This window comes from Monodelphis domestica, chromosome 4 (genome assembly GCF_027887165.1).
Source record: "Monodelphis domestica isolate mMonDom1 chromosome 4, mMonDom1.pri, whole genome shotgun sequence".
In the NCBI taxonomy this organism is placed as follows: Eukaryota; Metazoa; Chordata; class Mammalia; order Didelphimorphia; family Didelphidae; genus Monodelphis; species Monodelphis domestica.
Genome location: NC_077230.1, coordinates 283,951,750 through 283,972,006, shown reverse-complemented (window position 1 = coordinate 283,972,006; position 20,257 = coordinate 283,951,750). Strand labels below are relative to the sequence as shown.

The 20,257-nt window shown below is 36.8% G+C and overlaps 1 protein-coding gene across 5 annotated transcripts in view; it reads right to left on the bottom strand.

Moving 5' to 3' along the window:
• NTM (neurotrimin) overlaps nucleotides 1-20,257 on the bottom strand; it is a 1,347,813-nt gene that overhangs the window by 502,318 nt on the left and 825,238 nt on the right. The window lies entirely within an intron of this gene.

The window sequence follows — 20,257 nt, the reverse complement described above, 5'->3', positions numbered from 1 at the left end:
TGTATGCATTTCACAAATTATTTTCCTTTCACCAAAACTGCGGGTTAAGTAATTTTTTAAAAAAAACCATTACCTTCTCTTGTATCAGTTCTAAGACAGAAGAGCAGTGAGAGTTAGAAAATTTAGATTAAGTGACTGGCCCAGGGTGACACAGCTAAAAAGTATCCAAGGCCAGATTTGAACCCATGTCTTCCCAGTTTGGGGCCTGGTGGTGCTCTATTCACTCTGCTACTTAGCTGCCCCTGGGATAAGCTGTGCTTTGAAAACTTTAAAACATTTTATAGTCTTAATCTAGATTTATAGATGAGAAAACTGAGGCTTAGAAAGACATCAACATCATCATCATTGTCATCAACAACATCATCACAATAATAATAAATCTATCATTTATATAACACCTTAAAGTTTTCAGAGAGCTTTACAAATATTATCTCATCTAATCCTCATAACAATTCCGGGATGTAGATACTATTATAATCCCCATTTTACAGATTTGGAAACTAAGGCAGAAAAAATTAAATTATTTGTTCAGTGTCCCACAGTTAGTGTTTGAGGCTGGCTTTGAGGCTAGATCTTTCTGACTCCAGGTCCAAAACTTGATTTTCTGAGACACCTAATTACCTCTGCTAAATGACTTCCCCAGTGGTGTGCAAATGCTATATGAGCCTAGGTCTTCCTGAGGCAAAATCCAGCACACTATTCAATACACCATGCTGCCGTTCCTGACAGGCTGCCATATTCAGAGGAGAGGGGTGAGTTGGCTTGAAACTGTGTCATACGAGGAGTGGTTGAAGGAAGTGAAGATGCTTAAGCTGTAAACAAAATTCATGGGAGAATTTATCTTCAAATATTTAAAGGGTTGTCCTAGCGGTAGAGCTGAATAAAAATGAAATGGGATGCCTCGGAAGGTTCAAGTTTCCCTCTACTGGAAGATTTCAAATAAGGCTTAGATAACTCTTTGGAGCCGAGGTTGTAACTTCTATTCCTGATCGGTTTTAGATTGAATTAGGTCATCTCTGATGTTCTTGATGAAACTTTATGATCGGGAAGGTATTTAAACAGTAATTTCCTATTCTTTTGGAAAGAAAATCACAGAATGAATATCTCAGTAATCCAGAAAGTTGTATAATATCATGCTCCTCTTTTGTATCCTTTATGCCTCTATAAATCAGTTAGCTCTTTAATGAGCCTTAGAAACAATAATTTTGCTGTGCCTCAGTTTACTAATGATAAAGCCCCATCTCTGTCACTTACCTCCCTGTGTTAATTAATGTATGTAAAGAGTAATGAGTTCCTTGTTCAAAATGGGCCTACATATTCACAAAATGCCATTATCATTAATTGCCATTTAGTAATTAGATGTCATCAGTTCCATTAACATATCATAGACTTGTTAGCTCTTGAACCATAATGTCTAACTGAGTGAGAAGTATTGTCAAGTGTGACTATGAAAGCGCCTTTCAATGTCACACACCCACTTCTGTAAAGGGAGAATAGCATCATGTGCTGCTTCTGGGTAACTTTGAGTTAATAATGTACCAAGAGTCTCAAAAGCAACTTCAAACAATCACCTCTTATCAGATTAACAGATAATGAATTAATGACATACAATGACTATCTGATCACATCTTAATTAAGCACTTCATTTGATGGGCTCTGCACCTCCCGTTTCTACTGCTCCTCCTCAGCTGCCTTGGATGATAGTGCACCTTGGCCAGAATGCCTCACTATCAGCTGCATCCCAACACATAAATGTACCCATCAACCACTGCCAGCGTTCCAAAACAATGATAACTTTACCAGAGTTTTAAGAAGTTGCTGAGTTAGTTGCTTTTATGCCCATTGTTTTATTAAAATTGTATTGATGCCATTTGCTTTTACCATCAACGTCACCATCACTGACCCCCAAACTCTACCCTTTTGAGCTTTCCCTTGTTAAAAAAAGATTTTAGTAAATCCAGTTGGAAGCAGAAACATGTCAGTAGACAACATACTCCACACCTATAATTCCCCATATCCTATGAAGAAGATAGAGTTATATTTCTTCATCAGTTCTCAAGGAGTACAGTTGCCTTTACACATATTCAGATTTTAACTGCATTTTAGTGTTGTTTTATTTACATTAAAGTATTGGCATATAGTGGTAAAATATATGGTAAAATTTGCTCCATTATTCATTGTCTGTCGAATTCTATTGATTATGGTAATGCATGTTTGCATCTGTTCACACAATTTTTCCCATGTTTCTTGGAATGTCTCATAGTTATTGTTTCTTCCGATGCAGTAATGCGTTCCATTCCTAGAGCATCATTTATCTAGCCATTCTTCAGTTGATGGAGACCCAATTTGTTTCCAGGTTTTTTTTTGTTAATACAAGAAGCACTGTTTGAATATTTTCATACTCATGGAGTTTTTCTGTTTTTAGCCTGCTTGCAGCTATATCACTATTAATGAGATTACTAGGTCAAAGGGCACGAATGCTTTAGTGATTTTCATCAAATGATTTCAAAATTGCTTTACAGAAATTTCGGAACAGTCTATGTCTCTACCAGCACAGTATTAGTGTTCCTATAGCCTGTGAAACAGACATACTAATTGTACAGTTCCCTCTTTTACCATTTTTATAATTCTGAAGAGTCCTAAGTTCCTTCTTTAGCATCATGCACATGCCTCGGGCTCTCTATATGCTGGAACTCAGTAAAAATACATCTAAATTATTTGCCTGTGTCAAGATGACAGTCCAGGAAGAACAGTTTCTCTGGACTCTAGAGTTCTAATGAGTGAATGAGGAATTTACAGAGAGAATCTAAACCTTATGTAATGATTATATACTGTGTGACATTGGGAAAGACACTCAATTTCTTTGTCTCTAGCCTGCATCATTTCTGTTCTTGTCTACCTTCTCAGAGAGATATTGGAACGGATTAGAAGGCTGAATCTGTACACTGCCTTTGGGTTATAGAGGTGGGTGGCATTTGAATATAGAAGGAATATAGAAGGAATCATTATGGATTATAAAGGAATAGGTTACCAGGTTCCTTGAGATCTCGGAATCAATGTTTAAATTATATTGCTTTAAAGTTGTTCTTGACTGAATCCACAACACAAATTCCTCTGATCTTATTACAACACCATTTCTCATTCTGCCATCCATCTACATTTCTTTGGTAAAGACTGATGAGGTATATCCTTCCTTTTCAGGCAACTCCCTTGATTTCAGCAACCACAAAATGATACAAGGTCTGGTAAGCATTTCTTTATGAAACACCATCTATGTCCCAGGAAGAGCATTGAAGACAGATAGAACAAAGTGCCCGAAGTAAGGAAGACCTTTGTTAATTTCCACCTCTGGTGTGTCCTGTCTAATATGTCCCCAGGCAAGTTGCTCATGTTCATAATGTGCCAGGCTTCTCTTCTAATAATATGTTGCCCTGACCCTAACCTGATTAGAAAAAGGGGTTTCTTCCATGTGAATTCTTTATTCTGCTGAAATCAGAGGTCCAGTTCCACAAACAAAACAAAGTTAGAAGTAGGGAAATGACAGTTGCTTTAAAAAAATTTTAATGTGATACCCAGTGGAATCACACGTCGGCTATGGGGGGTGGGGGGGAGGAAAAGAAAATTATCTTTGTCTTTAATGAATAATGCTTGGAAATGACCAAATAAAATATTATTTTTAAAAAAATTTTAGACACCTAAATGATATCTGGAAAACTCTGTGATCCCTTCCCTATCCTTCAACCCTACTCTACATCTATTCACTTCCAAGTCATTTCTTTTTGGATTTGGATTTCCTCTAGACAACTTTATTTTCTTAGCTCACAATTGATTCTCTTGCCACAAATTGTTTTGAGATATTCTTGCACAGAAGAGGCTACATAAAAAGTAATTGTACTATGCTATTAATGGCTCACTGATAATGATCAGTTCTTTTCTTTTCTTTTCTTTTTTTTTAAAGCCACTTGCCAAACGACCAAACTGTTTTGGGACACAAAGGCCCTTGTTTCATGTCTTAATTGGACGAACGTTCTTTATAGTGTTAAACCATAAGAAACAACATTTCTTGTTTCTTCATTCAGTTTGTGATGCCAGCCTTCCCAGGAAAGCATCTCTTAATCAAAAATTTACATAAGCTATTCTCTAAAGCAGGAAAATCCACATTACTTTGAAAGGGCTTCCTACATTCAGGGTTAAAGGACCAGAAAAAAAAAAAAAGTTTTGTATGAGCAAGACCTAAAGGCCAGAACATGTTTTTCCTTGAATTAAAAAAAAAAAGATGACTGTTCTCAGAAATTAGGATTCCTAGTCTTTGGGGTTATAGTTACCTGATCCTACTGAATGAAAAAGAGGTGGGGCCAAAACATGGTAGACAATGAAAATTAATAGGAATATTTGTCCTGGGCAGGATAGTACTTTCACACATCAGCTCATTGTTTTTGCAATCAGAACAGCAGATGCTTTTGAAAAAAAAAATTGGCAGGAGATCAGGTGGAAGAAGACAAAGCAGAATGTGGGAGGCACAGGATGTGAAAGCAGTTGGGTTTACATTTTCCTTTTTTAAAAAATGAAGTGTATTATTTTACCATTTCCCCACAACACCAAATGGCAACTGTAAGTGGAATGGTGGAGAGCAATCCAAATACCTCTGAATAGATAGGAATTTGAGCCCAAGAGGATGATATGCCAAATATATTTTATATCCTATATGCATGTATGCAGAAAACGCCTCCAAAGGATGGTGCTTGACATTTATCTTCAGCATTCAGGAATGTAGGGGCTGGTTACCCCCGTTTCCCCCAATGAGTGAAGGTAAATGTCAGGAAAGATTAGTGGTCATGTACTATCCACACACTATGTATATTTTTCATTCTCTCTGTGTTCCCCATGCTGCTATTCATTTAGGTAACTGTTGTGAGAAATTAAACGTACCTGTGCTCTATAGGGAGTAGGATTATGGAAATGAGTGCTGTCCTGTCATATGGCACTTTTAGCACAAAAAGGCATCTTAATAGAAAGAGCCAAGTTTCTGAAATCAGAAAATATATTTAAGGATATAATGATATTTTATTATCCCTGTGACCCTGGATAAGTCATTGCACTGTTCTATGTTTCTTTATCTTATCTGTTAAAAAAAAAAAGAAAGAAAGGGAAAAAGGCAATCAGATGATAAAAGGGAGGCTCCTCCAAACTATCAGGTCATGAGCTTTCTTTTTATTACTAGTAAAATTCTACAACAGTTTGTTTATTTGAGGAATGGTTTGAAAATATTTAAAAATGGAATGAGTGAACACTAAGAGGTAGCATGGGTTCATCAAAAATAGGTCAATTAAGATTGGACCTTTGCTGACAATGTTATTGGACTAGATCAATTATTAGATGAACAAGGTATGCAACAAAATCTTTATGATATCATTATTGATTAAAAACAGATATACTTGGGCTAGATTATGTTCCAGATAGATTTATAACTGGGTGACTTACCAGGCACAAAGAGTACTCATTAATAAACTGATAAAGAGTAAGAGGGAAGACCCTATTAGAGAGAGAACACTTCAGAGATCATCAACGATTTTTCAGTGAGATGGAGCATCTGAAAGAGGGATAAATAATGGTATGCTTATCAAATGTGCAGATGACATTCAGTAGAAAGGAATAGGCAAATTCTGAACACAAAGCCTGGATCTCAAATGATCTCAGTGGGTAAAAAGAATGGGCAGAACCATATAAGGTGGAATTTAAGAAGGATGAATGTAAATTCAAAGAGATGTATTGAAGAAAATTAGATGCACAAATAGAAGCCTGAAGAGACATGACCAGAGGTCAAGTCTTATGAAAATGATATTCTTTTTTCCCCTTCATTTCTTCTCTCTCTCTCTCTCTCCCCCTCTCTTTTTTTTTTTTTGGTGGCCTGCATACTCAATATACATTGACAATTAGGTAGTAAAAATTTTTTTAAAAAGGAAGCCACAGTCTTGGACCTCATTAATAGATGCCAAAGTAAGCATAACAATGGAGTTTATTATTTAGATATCCTCTCCTCTAGTCAGCCCCATAACTGAAGTATTCTGTTCAGGTCTAGAAAATACATTTTGGTAAGGACATAGACAGATAGGAGAGAGAAAGAGTTGGAAACAATGTTATAGAAGGAATAGTTGAAGGAATTTAAAACAGCCAGCCTCTAAAAGGAAAGACTTTGGAGAGAAATAATAATTGTCTTCAGTAATGTCAAGGGCTATCATAGAGAAGAAGGATTAAATTGGTTTTGATTTTTCCCTGAAGGGTAGAATGAGGAAAAATGAGTATGTATCACAGAGAAGCTGATTTTAGCCCATTATAAGGGGGAAAATTTCTAACAATTAAAATTGTCCAAAATTAGAATGGGTTATTTCAAGAAGTAGTAGCTCCATCCAGTAGAGGTATTTAAGAAGAGACTGATTATCAACTACCTGTCAGTGATATTGTCGAGGGTCTTTCTATTAAGGCTATAATTCAGTTCAACTCAATAAATGCTTAAGCTCCTACTATGTACCAAGAACTGTGCTAGAGCTGGGAATGTGAATTAAATAGCGACAATCCCTGCCTCCGCCTCCATAGAGCTTACAATCTTAATTAGGAAGGAGGGGGGAATAACATACATAAGAAAGCTGAAAAAGGGGGAAAATGTTACTTGGGTATGATAATTGGCATGAAGGCACATTGTTTTGTGGAGTGAAAGCCATGCAGACCTATTGATGGAAAATGGAAATACCAGGATCCTAAATTATCTCAGTAAGTTAGAAAATTGTAAGAACTACATAAAGGAAGATTTTTGAGAGGAATTTAGTGATTCTTCCCTCCAATTAGAGGGAGAGGCAACTAGAAAGAATTGAGAAATTGTCTAGTATCAAAACCTACCATTCTTCCATTCTTTGTGGAGATGAAATTTCAGGTTATCAGTTTATCCTAGGAAGGGTAGGCAGAGTAATTCTGAGTATTCCCTTCTAACTCCAGGACTCTGTTATGTTTTGAGTATGCACCCCACCCAAGTTACAGATAATATTAAGAATATGCCTTTGAGTCTCAAAACACTATGTAAATATGTTCTTCTTCATAGAAATTCTAATTTCCCCATCTTTTTAACAAAAGGAGAAGGGAAGATATGAAAATAATTATTATATTCTTAGAGTAGATACACAACTTGGGGTTCCCAATCTTCCAGAAACTAGATATAATGACACTTTTGTCTATATGTGAAAAAGAGGTTCTATTATCCCAAGAATTAATCAACTATGTAAACTAAGTATCAAAGAATTTTTCTAAAACTATTACAATGGATGGATAATCAATGAATTGATTTGAAATGATTATAGGGTTTTTGGTGACTTGATAGAAAATAAATTATGCCACATAAATATATTATGATTAGCTGAGAAAATCAAATCTTGTTTCTATGCCTAGGTATCAAAATAGCAGTTTGTCCAGTGATGAGCTCACTTTTAACAATGATTTATATTCTATCTCCAGGAATGTCTTGGAGAGTCAGAAACTAGTATCTATACTGTACTGCAATAAGGGAACAATGAGAGCAAGTCCAAATGAAATATATCACACTCTCTCTTCATTCTGACTATGTCGTTAGATAAATTACAATAGTAAGAAGAATCCATCCAATCAGGAGAAGAGGAAGAGCACTCTGAGTATAAAAATGACAGAGAGTGATAGATGCAAAAGAATGATCACATGAGGAGAAAGCAACTATAAGAAGTATGGCAGCTATTGACTCTCTTGTCACTTATCATTGGGACTCAAAAAAGAGCTATACCTAAGAAAAACTTCAGGAGAATTCTATAAGTGGAGTAAATGGCACTGGCTAGTTCCAGACTTGCAAGGAACTCTTTTGTAACATACACTGCTTTCATTTATGATTCACTAACTTTGTATTTTAAGTTTGAGCCCACTCTTACCAGGGATCTTGTGTATTACAAGGCGAGAGGGAACTCCTAATTTAAGGCAAATGTTTTGTGATAACTGCTCTTACTCTGCCACTTTAGCAAAATCCCTTTTACAAAAAGCTAATTTATTCTAGTTTATTACCAATGGGAAGAGCACAAATGGGAAGTCAAGAACAATTGCACAAAAAAACTTAGTTTCTCAAAGTTACACCTATAACCCTGAAAAAGTTATAATTAGTTGATCTTCTAGAGACTCCAAACAAGTTGTGGAAATGTTTCCAGAGGGGTTCTACGTATAATCAATATGAATTATTAATTTATAAATATGAAAAACTACCCATTACTAACATAAATTTACTCTTTGGGCAATAAAAGTATTTGTAATACAAGTATTTATACTTCAGCTTCTTGAAATCCATAATCTTGACCATCTTTTCTAGTGTTAATACTTTTTGATTCTATAAACAAGATATGTCTAGGCTGATTTGCAAATCAATCTTTAAAAAACAAACACAGATTTAAAGTAGTTCATTAGAGTAATTTAGGAAAGGAAATATAAAACTTGGAGATGGAAAAATCAATCACACTTAAAGGTTTCCTTAGCAGCAATAATGTGTTGAAAGCCACCAAGGAAACTACTTTTCAGTGGTAGATAGCAGAGAGCAACATAACACAAGGAAAAAGAGACTTTAATATTTCACCCATTGTTAATAATCTCCATCTCTGGGTATTTATATTTTTATATCTTCTGTATTTGTTCATCTGAAAATATGCTGCTTCCTTCTAGTAAAATGTACATTTCTTTAATAAAATGATCATCTCATTTTTATATTCTTCCCCTCCATCACTACTTAGCACAGTGTCTGGCACATAGTAAGCACTCAGCACATGCTTCTTGATTTAATAACCAGACCTTGGTATACAGCAACAAACCAATATTTCCATTTGGGAACCCCCCCCCCCAAATATTTTGCTTTTATTCCAAATTTATCTCATTAAATGTTTTGAAAGCCAAGTGATATTATGTTCAAAAATTTCCATTTTGAATAAACAAACAAAAATCCAACAATCAAATTCCAGCAAGCCACATTTCATAATTTCTTTCATAGGGTCTTTTGATTCCTGCAAATATCCCACAGCACATGGATTAGAACCTTGAAAGGAACTCCAGGCCCTTAGTTTCTCTGCTAAGACCCATTTGCATCTCCCTTCCAAGCTCCTTTATTGCATGTGATCCTATATAGGGGAAGCCACAAAATTCTACAAATTAAACTCCTGAAGATTCTGACCAGATATTTTCCTTTCCTAAAGATCAGAATGATTTCAAATTCCACTCCCATCAGCACCCTCTTTCCTTCAAGTGTAATAGCTGTAAGATGATGGCACTCTTAAATCCAACCCATTCACTCCTCCACAAGAAGGCAAGCAGTTGAGAGGGGCCTTTCACATTGCTTTGAAGATTGAAGCTGCACTAGACAATTGAGTTACTTAATAGGGTGTCACCAATCCTCTAAGTGTTACAGCACTGCTTCTAACACATACTCTCTAAAGCCAGAGGGAATAATAAGTGATACATCCCAGAGGAGACTCCAAAAGGTGGCACATGTATTTTAGACAACTCTGTGGATATTTAGAATCTTCATTCAGCTTCCTAGGGGCTACAAACCCATCAGGGTTTATTAAGTAATGAGGAGGAGGTTTCCTATGAGATTTTTAGGACCTTCACTCAAATCTCTTCACTTGCCCAGGAGATTAAAAGAATCAGAAAAGCAGAGCAGAAATAAAATGTAACAGAATGCAGGGAAAAAAACCAATAGGAATAAGAAGCCACTGGGATACTTTCTGATTTTAAAAATGTTCAGTTTGGATTCATTCATATAACCACAGTGACTATGTGTCTACTCCATCCAGAGTACAGTAAAAGGAAAAAAAATCAAGAAGTTTGGCATAGAAATGGGCAGATATGGTATATAAAAATGACATTCAGTATTGTGAAATGGTTTCTATATTAATAATCATTTCACCGTTTCATATCATGCTCTGTCCCCTACCAATAAATCAACCAACCACCATTTCTTAAGCACCTACAATGTTCTAAGCACTGTACTAAGTGTGAGGGATACAAAAAAGGCAAAAGGTAGTCCCTGCTCTCAAAGAATTTACCATTTAATCTAGACCACTACTCTTGGAGAAAACATTTCCATGCTTATATTTATTTTGCTGGCTTTATCATCCAGGGTAGGGATATACACTTTGTTTGAGAGGATCAGAACTGGATGGATCACAGAGATCTTCAAATCCAACTCTCTCATTTTGCAGTTGAGAAAACAGGCACAGAGAGATAGCCACCATTTGCATAAGGACATGCAGCCAGTAAGTAAAAGAGACAAGACTTGAATCATGGTCCTTTGGCTCCAGACACAAAACTCTTGATTCTATATCACATAGAATATGTTCCTGGAAGCCAAACCTTTCCCTGATACAGATTGTGACACCTCCCCCTTTATACAGATGTAACATCTTTTGGGAAAGGAGAGTCAAATAGTCCCAAAACACCTAAAGCAGCAAAAGTGACCAATTTCTCTGATTCTGGACCCAATCAGATGGATAATAAATCTTATGCAAAATGAACCTTCCCAGAAGCCTCAGCTTCCAAACTGCTTCCACAATAGGCATGCAGACCTTGAAGTAATCTTCCATTTATCTATTCACACCTTCAAACTCTTTATGCTTACAAATACAAACAGATGCCCAAGAATACAGTAGCAACCTTCTCTCTGTTTGATTTCCTTACATATCCACTAACTTAAGTCTCAGGCATGCATCCCAATCACCCCATCTGTAGCAACAACCTTAGAACAATAAAACACTCCAGGGCTTTCTCTGGCTCATACTGGATGGTGTCATTTGTGGTCTTTCCTATCTCTGCATCCTCTTCATTAGGTTGCCATGCTATAGTAATAAGTTATGTTAAAAGAAGCAGTGAAAGATCACTAAATTCAGAATCGGGAGTATTGGGGTTCTAATTCCAACTTAGACATGTACTGGCTTTATGAACAATGGCAATAAAACAATCAAACAACCAATAGGTCTTTATTAACTACCTGTTCTATTTCATGCAATGAAAGAGCTCTGGGAATGCAAAAACTAAAATGAAACAGGGCAGCTAGGTGGCAAAATGGATAGAGTGTCAAGCCTGAAGTCAGGAAGACTTCTTTTTTTACCTTTCATTATAGTCCTTGGCATTAGCACAGAAAATGGTACACAATAAGCACTTGATAAATTTACTTGAATATATGTAGGATCTCCATCACAGGGAGATATGATTTGTTCTTCAGTCAGATACAAATGAAGTAGGTGCTGAATAAGGATTTGTTGAATGACTAAAACAATGATATGGTGGAAATACATGTAAATTATATCAATGTACATAGATCAATACAGAACTCTCTAAAGCAATCCTGGAACGTCAGTCAAGAATGGAATATTGCTTTGAAAATTACCTCCAACTCTAGCAGAAGGTCCCCTTCTCTGCACCTCCCGGAATGTAAAAGAGGGCAACTAGCTTTCTTTTGTCTGTTCAAAAATAGATGATTCAGAGGGAAGTCAAAGACATGAGCAAAAGGACAAGTGAGGAAGAAATACCAGATATTGAAGGGGAAAAATTGCTGCAGTAGATAATATGCTAAAGTAAAAATCAGAAAGAATTGGCTTCAAATTTAGCTTCAGCCACTTAGTAGTTGTGTGATCCAGAGTAAATTAGCTAACTTCTCTCAGCCTCAGTTCCCCTATCTATAAAAGGGATAATAATAGTGCCTCCTTCACAAGGTTGCATGAAAAATGAGGTATTTTTATGTAAAATAATGTAAAAATGTTAAGGTGCTTTATAAGTGTATATCACCTTTATCATTGTTACTATTATTATAATATACAGAGTAATCCCATCCCCATTTGAGATTTTGCTTTCCAAGGTTTCAGTTACCCTCAATAAACCAGGAATTCCAGGGGAAGGATGGGGGTGGGGGGTAAGAAGGGGACTGCCACCAGATCAAGGAGGAGAATAACACATGGTTCAAGGGCATGTGTGTGGGATAACCCAGTATGGACAGACAAAAGACAAACAGACACACTAGAGGTTTTCCTGCAGCAGTTACAGCAGTTTCTCCATGTCAGTTCTTCTGGTAGGTTTTTGTTGTTGTTGGGGTCTGGGAGGCTCTGGGCATCGAGCTGAGGGGCAGGAGCTGAGAGAGAAAACACGTAGTACTAGACTTTAATGGTAACAGGTGTTAATAATGAAAACAATTTGGGTACTAAGCAGGGTTTCAGGAATGCACTGGGGTATCTTGGAACTTAGCTCCTACAGAGAAGGGGGCATATTACTGTGTAATTGTGCACAATGTATGTTATTATTACTGTATTTAATGTTGGTAATATCTTACTATGTGTTTATCAATTAAACTTTATCATTCATATGTACGTGCAAAAAAACCCACATTATATTGATGCCAGCTGGTGTACGATTATATGGCACAATTTCACCTATCCATGATTGATAAGTCTTGGAAAATTTCTCCCGCATGTATGGGGGTCCTACTGTAGAGGAATTTTGGCTGTGGAGTATACGTGTTGCAAATTAATGGTATTACTGCTCAGGAATCAGTATGTTGTACTAGATTTAATAAAACAAAGAGTTCACCAAGGGAACAAGTCTGGGAGACTAAACAACAGTTAGGAAAAGGATACCAAAACAATAGTCCAAAGGCTAACTTAAAGTTGGTGAGGCACAATCAGTAATTTCTGTCGAGGGGTAGAAGGGTAGATTTGTCTGGCATGTGGCCACTAGAAGGAAAGATGAGTTCCCTAGGACACCAGCAGGTTCTTATGATTTGAAAGTAAGAAGGAGGACTCCTAGGACAGGGCCACTCTTGCACCACAAGAAAGAATTAGAAAGCGAGACGACACCACTGAGATTGTCATCAATATCACTTGTGCAGGGTCAGGAGGAACACAAGAGATCATGTCAGCACCCTTGGAATTTCCCCCCTGGGATAACACCTTAATCACCTCACTGTAGTTATAACTCGTACACTATTATTGATCAAGCATTCACAAATGCTTGTTTGTCTTATCCAAGGTGAAGAGAGCAGCTTTTTATTGTTCCGGGACCCCTTTTCTCACTGATTTTAACAGCCTTTGCAGCTGCTCTGTTCCTGCTATATATGCTTGTTTCCTTTTTCTCTCTCCTCTAGCAGGAGCTAGAGTCCTGGTTAGGAAGAAGGCTGATTAAGGGATCTATGTCCCTCCCTAATTGGTTTCATGTCCTCCATATTCTTGAATAATTGAAACAATATTTTTCCTATTAAGTATATATCATTTATTGTATTTTTTTAAAGTCCAGCTAGAGGGTACACACTGATTTAAATGTCTCTGGCGGGTACAGGCGAGATATAAAGCTGACTCATAATCCACACAATAGTGCACTGGAGTGTTAGCATTAACTTAATTTTTACTCAATTTGCTTCCGCAAGCATTTACTAGGTACCTACTGTGTGTAAGGCACTAGGGACACATAGAGGAAATGAGACATAATCTGGCCTCTATACAAGATTATAGTTGCATGGGGAGAATGAGACATGTTCCAAACAATTATGACACAAGACAAAAATGTGGCAAGTGTAAAGGAGAGATAGAGATGAAGAATTTGGGTATTCCACTTTTCTCACCAATGAATATTCCCATACCAAACCATTCATATTTTACCTTCCTGTGCAACTTCTGTCCCCAATATTGTATATATCAGCATAGACAGTTCACACAATGTGCTTTCTTACATATTTCTTTGACCTTGTATGAATATCGATAAAGCTTATGGGCTTATCCCATGAGTTACCCCTCACTTTCTCATCCACTATGGTGTTCCATAATTATTGTCCTGGTCATACATATTTTATGATATCTTTTTATATCCCTGCTATGAAATTACTCATTTGTAATGTGTTGCAACATTCTAATAATCCCTACATGCCTCTCTTTTGCCATTTGGGAAGAAACTAGGTACCTTGAGAAATTTAAAGTGTTTTTTTTTTTTTTGGCTCAGTGGATCAGGAAAGACTATATATTTATGAGTCTGATCTGTGAGAAATTCATGCCATTTTCTAGTTTATCTTCTTGAAAAAGTTTTTATTAAGTGACAGTTTATCCTTAGATCAGGTGATTTAAAGAGCCGAACATGTTTCCGCCCTCCAGTGCCTTACAATCTAAGCCAGTTATGATAAGACCAGATGGTAGAGAAGAAAGGAGGTACATCAAATTATCAAGGGATGAGGTTTAACGTCCAGTCCATCCACTGGAGCATATTTCAGATCATGTAAAATCTAGAACAGTGTGGGACAGTCAGAGAGATCTTTGCCATTAAAGGCTGGTGGCCATTCTAAACACCGAATCACACTAAAATCACTAATATACGAGATCTGTTCACTCTATAACACTTGGGGCCATGTTCAACAAAAAGGAGTTGGTCCTAGAGATAGATGGTGATTAGAATTCCAGTTTGATTCCTTCTCATCCTTTTGGCTAAGATCAAGTCTAGAATTCCAGTTTTATCCCTGAAAACTCCAGCATAGGCTTACATCAGAGCTTCTGACTGTGGCTAGTCCATAGGATGATGAGGTGATAATGATAAGTATACATATGAATATATATTTATATAAATATATACACATATATACACATGTGCACAGATACATAGATATATACATATATATACTTATATACATATGCATATACATATATATATGTTAGAAACTATTTGGTTAGAAACTAGAGGAGGGGGCAACTAGGTAACACAGTGAATAGAGTGCCAGACCTGGAGTCTGGAGGAGAGGAGTTCAAATCTGGATCCAGATACTTCCTAGCTATGTGACCCTGGGAAGTCATTTAACATCAGTTGCCTAGCCTTTGCCACACTTTTGTTTTAGAATTAATATTAAGACAGAAGTTAAGAGTGAAAAAAATAAGAAACCAAAGTCATTGGTCTAGAAAAATGAACATATCTTACATATATATTCATACACAATACAGTTATATTTGTGGAAGTATATTAATAAGTATTATTCACAGATAATTTATATGTTCATATGTGAATACATTATTTCCATATAGTATCTATCTATCTATATATATATCGCACATCATCTAAGAACAAATACTATGAATTCATTGGTACAGAGATAATTCATTCTCTCATTACAAGCTGCCTACTACATTGCCTAGCGCACTGAGATGCCTTGCCAAAGGTCACACACAGAGTCCATGTCAGAGTGGGTATTAAAGTATTTCCTTGATCTGAACTCAAATCCTGACTCACTAAGACCCATTACTGTCCATGTGCATGTACGTACATGTAGGGAACTCCTGATGTGGACATTATGTGGTGAAAATAGAGCAGACATCAGTCAGAAAGACAAGTTTGAGTCATGGCTCTGACATATATTAGCTAAGTGATAATTGTGAAGTCACTTAATTTCTTCCTCCAAGGAACTGTCCAACACTCTTTCATGGAGGCGCTGTTAATATGTAAAAACAAAACAAAGAAAAAATCTCTGATTTTGCTTAGTTTTACAGTTTCTAAAGTGCTTTCACATAAACTACAGAGACCTTAGTTCATATATTGTCTCTTCCTGATTGCATGACAATAGTCAAGTCACTTAAACACTCAGTGTTCTAGTCTAAGCAATTTTCAATGAAATGTAAAGAAAGTGATAATCTACCTTTTTAGAGGCAGTTTTCCCATTCAAGAGTTCCCTGTTAGGATAAAATCACATATTTAATCCCTCTCCCTAACGGCCCACTAGCAGCATTGGGATTGAATCCCAAAACTTTTGATTCCAAGTCCAGTGTCCTACTCTTAGGAAAATAGGTAGGGTTAATCAGAAAAATGTTTTGTTTTGTTTTTTTTCCTTCAAGAGGAGTGGGTTCTGGATTTCTCTATCATGGAAATGCTTTTTGTTCCAAAGCCGATACTACTCCCTAATCTCATCCTATCCCCAGTACCTATTTCTATGATCACATCTCTCACATATAAATTTGCCTTCCTATTAGTATTTCCCAAGCAGCTAACTCCACAGTAGCAAGGAGGAAATAAATAGGTTCTGTATTTACTTTGTAATTGCATGCTAATTGATTTTTTTAAGCATTGCTACTGTATTGTGTTTACTCTGTAATTTATTGCTCTGGTTACAGATGTTTCGGTACAAACCAATAGAGCACTCTAGACTGTGGATAAATGGATCCATCACTTAGGTCTTAAACACCTCATGATTTCAATCGGCACCAGGTTCAGTGAGAGAAATAGCCAATGAGACATGGTCAAAATAGTGGTTAGTCACTAAGTCAGGAAGAGAGTAGATGTATTGTTTGGGTTCAGGAGTTTAAAATGCCAACATAAAGCGGCTTATTAGGATGATGTGTGTGGTTTCTAGTACTAAGAAATGCTACTACCACACACACTCCAATCAGAGATAAAGAATCTCATGAATGTTTACTAAAAACTACTGAGCTGTCAGAGGCTAAATTGCTATCACAGTGATATCAAACTAAGGACATCCCAACCTGACATGAGTTGTCCCATTTTATAAATATTAAGGACCTACTATGTGCTAGACACTATATTGTACTCTAGGTATTGAGAGGCAAAACAAACAAACAAAATCAGCTCCTGTGCTCTAGGACCTCACCAGTATACATATAATTCAATGTACAACATATACAAAATAAATTAATTTAAAAAAAATTTTAATATTATTTTATTTGGTCATTTTCAAACATTATTCATTGGAAACAAAGATAATTTTCTTTTCCTCCTCCACCCCCATAGCTAACACACGATTCCACTGGGTGTCACATGTGTCCTTGATTCGAACCCATTTCCATGTTGTTGGTATTTGCATTAGGGTGTCCATTTAGAGTCTCTCCTCAATCATATCCCCTCAACCCCTGTGGTAAAGCAGTTGCTTTTCCTTGGTGTTTTTACTCCCACAGTTTGTCCTCTGCTTGTCTAGATCCCTGCAGATTGTTCAGGGACATTGCATTGACGCTAATGGAGAAGTCCATTATGTTTGATTGTACCACAGTGTGTCAGTCTCTGTGTACAATGTTTTCCTGGTACAATGTTTTCCTGGTTCTGCTCCTTTTGCTCTGCATCACTTCCTGGAGGTTGTTCCAGTCTCCATGGAATTCCTCCACTTTATTTATTCCTTTGAGCACAATAGTATTCCATCACCAACATATACCACAATTTGTTCAACCATTCCCCAATTGAAGGGCATCCGTCATTTTCCAATTTTTGGCCACCACAAAGAGTGCAGCTATGAATACAAAATAAATTTAAAAGAATTGGGGCAAGCACTAGAAACTAAGAGGAGTCAGGAAAGACTCTGAGTAGAGTGCTGCATTTGAGCTAGAATAAAACTAAGAATCTTACATTGTAGAGATAAGGAAGAAGTATATGGATGAGATTGGAAATTAAAGTCATACGCCCATTTCACACAAGTGACAACTACTGGAGTCAGAAAAATAAGCCAAATGACCTCTGGGTACTCCTATCTGCCCCCTGATTCTATGGTTTTATGAGATCTTCCATATGGATGTATAGATATGAGAATATCTGCTGTTCCCATAAAAGGCAATGGCTTTGATAGTTTCCAAGCTAAGGGTATGCACTCTCCAGTAATGCATAAGAAAACATTGGTCTGAGGGTATTTGGGTTGTGTGTTTGTGGCAACATTCCCATCTTTCCATCAGTATGTATACAAGGATTTCTATTTCATCCATTTCTCCCCCAGAAATGTCCAAACCAATAGTAAATGAAAAGAATGATTTCATAGTCTGACAAGAGTTCCTATGGAAAACTGGCCTTTTGAAGGTTGAAACCTCAGTTTCTGTTTTACGTCTTTATGGTCAGCAATGCCTCCTGGAAGGAGGAGAGCATTACAAATCATAACCATGCCTCAAAACAAGACAACAACAAAAATTTTTTGAGGCTTAAATCATGTTTTTCCTTTCTATTGATCTGGTGATTTCTGTTTTGAACTGAGTGAAAGCTAAATTAGCTTTGCTATGTCTTTCTCCTGTTTGCCCTTATCTTTTTTCTCTTCCATCTATTCTTTTCTTTTCATGGTCTGTAAACTTTATTCTTCCTTCTCACCCTTTCCAAATCTTTGTTCCTCTTCCATTCTTCTTCTTTTTCTACCCTTTTCTTTAAACAAGATGCTTTCTTTTATTCCTATCTTTCTTTGTTATGTTCTTCTATCTTCTATGTTATTTCTTTTTACCTTCTTGACTCCCCTCTTTCTTCCCCGTCTTCTTCATTCTCTTTCTTTCCATCTCTGACTCCCTCCTTTCCTTCCTCCTTCTTCCCTCTCTTTGTTTTTTGTCTCTGTCTCTACTTCCTTTCTGTTTCTTTTTGCCTTCTCCTCTCTCCTTTCCTCTTTCCTCCCCCTCTGTTTTTGTTTTCCCTTCTCTCCCTCCCTTCTCCCCTTTCTTTCCATTTCTGCATCTGTCTCTATTCCTTCCTCATTCCCTCCCTCCCTTCACTCTTAAGCACACAGGTACACACAGTCTTCATTCACCCTCTCGCTGCAGTTTTCCTGCCCCACCCTCCCTCCTCTCCTCTCCCCTCCTTCTCTGGCTCATCCCTCTCTGTCAGGCTACCATCCTCACAGTGGAGCCAAAGGAAGTTTTATTGATCTTTTTGTAATGCCCGAATGCCTCTGAAGGTTAGGGTCAACAAGAGTAAAGCATCCTGCTGAACCACAAAACCTAAACTCTACTTTGTTCTGAAGGGGCATCAATTATTCAGAGATGTCACATCAGAGGGCTCACCAACTCTGATCATACCGAATGGGAGAAATTTAAAGATGTTCACACTGACATTTAATGTTGCGTAAGATTGGTATGACTAGTATGATGCTCATAACTGAGACAACCTCAAAGCTCTGAGAATATTACAGGGATCAGAGTCATAGGAGGCCTTTGGGGAATGTCCAAGACCTTGTCATAAACCTATGGATGACAAAGAACAGAGAATAATGTTTAAGGGAATAGATGACCATCACCAGGATAGTGAAAGGTCTGGAAGTCTTGTCATAGAAAGACAGGTTGAAAGAACTAGGGATCTTTAGATTGAAGAAGAGAGTTTTTAAGGAAGTGGCATGATATCAGTATTCAAATATTTGAAAGGTTGTCATGTAGAAGAGAGATTAGACTTGGTCTGTCTGACCCCAGGGACAAATTGAAGTAACATTGCACAAAGGTAGACCTCAAATCAATATGGAAAATAAAGGGAAAAAACTCCTCCCAAATTAAAGTTGTTTAAAAATGGAATGAGAGCCTTAAGAGGTAATGGGTCCTCTTCATGATAGCTAGGTTTGTTGACTGGACCTGGTGCCAGGAAGCCCTGAGTTCAAATCTATCCTTAGATACTTATTAGCCATGTAAGCCTGGGGAAGTTGCTTTTTTTGCTTACCTCAATTTTTTCAACTATAAAACTGGAGATAACAGCAAATAATTCACAGGGTGTTTGTGAGGGTCAAATGAAATAATATTTGTAAAATGCTTAGCACAATGTCTGATACATTGTAGGCACTTAGTAAATGTATGTGCCCTTCCTTCTTCCCCTTCTCTTCTCAAACTTTGCAGTTCTTTAATTAGATGTTAGATTGTCATTTGCTGGGGTGCCAAAAAGTGTATGAATTCTAAATTATAGTCTGGGATAGAAAATCTTTTCCAACTCTGAAATTCTATGTTTCTATGGATATTCTATGAGTGCTAAAGAAATAATAAAGGACAAGTAAGTCAGATTAGATACATAATAGATCTTGTATTTTTAAAATCTTTATACATTAGGATATTTTTTCCTTGGTCTTCATTCTTCTATTTGCAAATTTTCGCACTTTCATACAAAATTAATGAGACACTGTGGTACAGTCAGAAGAGGAATGACTGTGGAGTCAGAAGACAAGGGTTATCTAACTTATGACTTTGAGTGACTTTGGACAAGTCATTTAACCTACCTTAGTTTCAATTTCCATATGTGTAAAATGTGGGGGATAGACTAAATAACTTGCAAGTTCTCAGTTCTTCATCTATGATCCCATGATACTACCCTGAGCCTTGATTAAATCAATAAGCACACATCCTGAATGCAACTACTTGGCAACCTCATGCTCTCTGGTGGTTATCTCTGGCTTATTTTGGATAGATTGTTTTGCAGAAGTTGCTATTGCTATCTTCACAGTAGGGGAATTTTGGTAAAGAAAACATATGTG